Source organism: Apis dorsata, unplaced genomic scaffold (genome assembly GCF_000469605.1).
Source record: "Apis dorsata unplaced genomic scaffold, Apis dorsata 1.3 scaffold_135, whole genome shotgun sequence".
Classification (NCBI taxonomy): domain Eukaryota; kingdom Metazoa; phylum Arthropoda; class Insecta; order Hymenoptera; family Apidae; genus Apis; species Apis dorsata.
Genome location: NW_006263427.1, coordinates 324,125 through 329,084, shown reverse-complemented (window position 1 = coordinate 329,084; position 4,960 = coordinate 324,125). Strand labels below are relative to the sequence as shown.

At 33.8% G+C, this 4,960-nt stretch overlaps 1 protein-coding gene across 2 annotated transcripts in view; it reads right to left on the bottom strand.

The window, feature by feature from the left end:
- The window catches only part of LOC102674166 (peroxidasin-like), a 290,955-nt gene that overhangs the window by 283,973 nt on the left and 2,022 nt on the right, over positions 1-4,960 (bottom strand). Inside the window, exon 1 of one of the 2 annotated variants that reach the window (XM_006613164.2) lies at positions 3,110-4,013. The exons of the other annotated variant lie outside the window; for it this stretch is intronic. The gene's annotated coding sequence lies outside the window, so the exon portion shown is untranslated. Of the gene's footprint in view, positions 1-3,109; positions 4,014-4,960 lie in introns of those variants that run through there. 2 annotated transcript variants of the gene reach the window in all.

Here is a 4,960-nt window from a genome sequence, read left to right as displayed (position 1 = left end):
CGTGTTTCTCACTACACCATCCAACAATCGTTCCAGCAATCGTGGCGGCAATTTCGAGGATTTGGAGGGACGAGGAGCGTCCACTCGCGTTACCTAACGACGGGCCGACGTTAACTGCGCCTCGTTAAGCCCCACCACGATGACGCGATGACGACACCTGGAAACATCACGTTCCTGAACCACTTGGCCACCAGCTTTAACTCGAATCGTGAATTATCGCGCCGGCCGCGATTGGATTTGTTAGTCCATCCGTTGCCGGCGATTTACTATTTTGTTGTTGTACCCCTCTCGATAGGGGTGGGAGGGACAGCGTTCGCTTGTCACGTTATGAGATCAATGTATGTTGGTCGATTTAAGAAGAAGAAATCGTTTTGTTTATTTTTATCATCGAATCGATTTAGAGCACGATTTTAGAGTCGTTGTTATGTAAAAGTGTGTATAGAAGTGGTTAAGTAAGAAGTATTTGCTCGAACATCTTATCTTTACGAAAGATTTGATGAAAGTTTGGGAATATTATTTTTTTGGAGAGAAAATCCGATCTGAAAGTTTTTTTCGTGTTCTGAATACGTATGTTTATACGGGAATATGAAGTAAATTTTGTAATTTAGAATCGTGTATGATTAGGATTTTTAGTTTCCAGAATTTAATTTTAACATATTTTTATGTTGAGCTTTCGAATCAAATATTTTGGGTCACCGTATGTATTTAAATCGAACGAAATAATAGAATAATTATAATATATTGATAGATTTTAATGTTCATTTTTGATTCAATTTTAGCAATGAAAAATTGGAAAGAAAAAGAAATACAAAGAAATGTAAAAAAACAATATATCAAGATGATTTTTTTCATTCTAACAAGGATAAGAATAAAGTGTAACCATATCATTTAGAAGAAGCTTTCAATTGTTATCAAAAATAACATCAATTCTGAGAAAGTAAATAAAAAAGTTTTTCTACGAATTTCCAAGAATTTGCAAATAACAGTCTTATGTTTTGATGAAAAATATTAAAAGTCTATTTTAACGGAATAAAAACTTTCTTATGTTTCCACGTCGAATTTAATTCTTTCCTTTTGCAATTAATTTATCGATACATCGGTGTATTTAAAAATTAAAAATTAATATGAAACTTGAAATTAAATATACGTAATTTAAAATGTTGTGAAAGTAGATAAATCGATCGATGTTCGATGCTATTTTACAGAGATTTAGAATACTGTACACTACGTCAAAACAACCTCGAAATACCATGAGATTAAGTGAAATCTTCCTCGGATCATATAAATTTCGTGAAACTCCGGTTTCGTTGTCGGATTACAAGCACGACTAAACGTACGCACACGTGTCGACACGATCTCCCTAACACTGGAAACGACATCGCATTGCGAATCAACCGAATACACTGCGAATTAAATCGTCCAAAACTGAAAAGCGAAAATTCAAATAAAATTTCTCATTCAAAATTTTTGCAAATAAAATCTTGAAAAATGAAAGCATGAAATATAGAAACGAAATTAAAATTTACAATCTGTAGCTATCATATTCTGGATATTTTTTGATAGAAGCGATATCTTTCAAAAGAATCGATACGTAAAAAAATTAGAATTTCATTCGAAAATATTTTTATCAAGAAAAAACAAGAAAATATGAGAAAAGTTTTATCTTTGAACTGAAATAGATGCAGAAATCGAATTCTAATTCTAAAAAAATGATAAAAGAAATTTGTAAGAATATTTGTAAAAGAAGAAGTTCATAAAATATTCTCTTAAAATATAAATGCATTTGAGATATAAATTACACGAATGTTTGATTCCAAGATGCAAATTCGAGAAAATGAAATTCAATCGATTCTTCATTAACATATATAATTATTTTAATTTCTATATTATCAAACATATGAAACCTTTCGTTACCTAAATCCAACGCAATAACTTTAACCAAAATATTCTAAAATTTCTAAATAAATATAAAACAATGTTTAATTAAAAATTTAAGTTTCGTTCGGTCCAATTTCGATCTAATTTCACAAACGAAAACGAAAAAAAAAAAGAAGAAAGAAACATTAATTAAATTTCCATGAGAAAAGCTTCAATAATTTCTACAATAAGTTGATGACGTTCACTCGACAATTTTCTTCTTTCTTTCATTCCACAAAAAGAAATCGCGAATGAAGATATAAAAAAAATAAAAAAGAAAAAAAAAGAGAAACAAAAAGAATGACACAAAAAGGACGCATAAAAGATGGGATAAAAAAAAAAGAGAATAAAGGGAGCAAGAAAAATGGAAAGAAATAGAAAATGGGGTGAATCACGCGTGTTCACAGTATTCGATGCAACGTTCCTCCCCTCTTCCCTTTTAATCGCGAGCCAGCGTCACCGGATAAAGCAACGTGTAATTTGTCGCAATTGGTATTGTTCAGTGTTTCCCGCTTTTCCGGTTCCGTTCTCTATCTCTCTCCCATAGACCCCCTATCGCACTCTTACCCCTCTATTTTTCCCCCTCGGTTACCCCATTCTGCTTTTTTTCATCCCCTATTTTGCCTTCCTCGAACCTCGAATCGAGCGAATTGAGTGTGTGTATGTGTGTGTCCCACTTTTGCGGCGACCGGTAAAGTTTATAATCGTTCTCGATTAACCGAGCGCAGCAACATCGTTTCCGCGGAATCAAGTCGAATCCACGATGAGAAGGGACATAGTTACGCTATCAACGATCATAAGATCGGTGGAGAAGACGATAAGAGGGTAGAGAAAGAGGATTCGAATTCCATCGATTCCATTTAAGGAAAAGTCCAAAGAGAGGGATAATGAGACAAGTTCGAACGATCGGAGAATACTCATGAAAGCGACTGACGTTTCTTCGAAGAAAGTTGTTTGAAGATGGCTTAACTAAAGAGAGTTATTTTTCCCGTATTTTTTTCTCTTCCCCTTTTTCTCGGTCGGAGAATATTAATTATACTTTGCTATACTCGTACATCGTTTTAAACCGATTCGACTTACACGGATATATACGGGTATCCTCGAATCGTTCACTGGTATCTATAAACACTGGAATCGTGATAATGTTACGAGGCTTCCGCACATTATTCCCCGAATCACAAAAAACACCTACTTTCGTTCCTCACTGATACATCCCATCGAGTTTTCACGGGTCGGTCGAGAATCCAGCGGATAAAGTAAACGCGGAAGATTTGATCACGAGGCCTTTTATCGCTCGTGCACGATCGACAACTCGTCACATGTCACCCGAAATCGAGATTTCCTTCCCCCCGGGAAACTACCTCGTGTTTGTGCCCGGAAACACTGCTCACGACACATCTACGATTACAGATACTCACTGCATACAATCTTTTTTTTAATCTCAAGTTTCGAAACTTATCGAGGATCGACCGATTTTTAAAAAAAAAAAGATACGACGAATAGTGTAGACGCGGACGAAAACACGGATTAGAAAAGAAAACGACGCGGATCGTGGAACCGATTACACGAAGAACGGGCACGGAAATCTCGGCACGATCTAATTGCGAGCAAGTTTTTCCGCGATACGGCTCGCTCGCCGGCTACTCGTTAGGACTTCGCCTACGGACTGCCGGGCGCCGCGGCAAAAGCTACGGCGCAACACGCCGACGCATCAACCCCCTTGGAACCCCTTGGCCCCTGTGTCGCACCGATACCAACCAATACCAACCTACGGGCACGACGTTCTAACGCGAAACGGCCGAGTTATCCCTTCGCGCCCTCCTTCCCCGAGCGGTACGTGCACCTGTAGTCGAATAGTGATACCTGATCGAGGTTGATGTTCGATGGAATGACGATACATCAATCGTATTATATCGCGAGATTCGAACTTTCATGAGGTGTTACGTGTCTTGTTATAATCGGAGGTGGATTATTGGCGATTATTGTACGACGATTGTATATTTTGATAGGGGGAATTGTTTGATTGTTTGTGCGTGCAATAAGAGGAATTAAAAAGGAAGTGATTGGATTGGGAGAAAAATGAATGTTTGAGTAGAAATTTTAATATAGTATTAATTATATACCCTAACTAACCAAACTAATTCAATTGTTTCCTATTTAGAGTTTAAGAATTACGATTAATACTAATTTTCTCGTAAACGAACAATATAATTGAAATAAAGCGTTAATTTGTTCCTATAATTCTATAAATGAAACCGTATAAAATGATTCTATTTAATAGTTTATTCTATTTAAAATGGTTAGAAATTGAAGGGGTGATATGTTATCGGAAAATTAATACGTATTTATGTTAATATTATTATGTTCATATCACTGTTAATATTTGTTCAATGAATCGGATTAGAATTTAATTAATTAAAATGCGGAAATTTGGTATATACGAAGAATTGTATTTATTAATCTTTGCAGATGTTTTTTTATTTCTAGGTTAATTAACGTGTAAGTGAGAAAGAATAAAACTTAATATATATTTTAAAAGTTTAAACAATAAAATCATAAGCAAATCAATCGAAATTCACAAAAATCTATCAAAATTATAATAAAAATTAAAAAATTTAATTGCTAAATGAATATATATATTTGATTATTTTGCAATATTATTCATAAGGATAGAGAATTATAATAAATATTTTACCTTATTTTGTTATTTATTTCGTTAACGTTAATGAATATAAAAGCACGAATTGTGAACGTAATTCATAATTATCTATTATAAATAAAATTATTATGCCATTTTTCAAATCATAAAATATATGAAAGTTCATTCTTTTATATCCAAAGAAACATAAGAACAAAATTGAAAAATAAATAATTTATCTAGAACATGAAATAGAACATCGATTGCTTGTCTTATTTATCCATTGATTGAATAAAAGAAAACAAAAACTAAATATTTTATAACAAAAAATATGAAAATAAAACAATTGTTTTACGCGCGAAACATAATACTTCATTTCAAAAAAGAAACTGATTCGAACGCCAT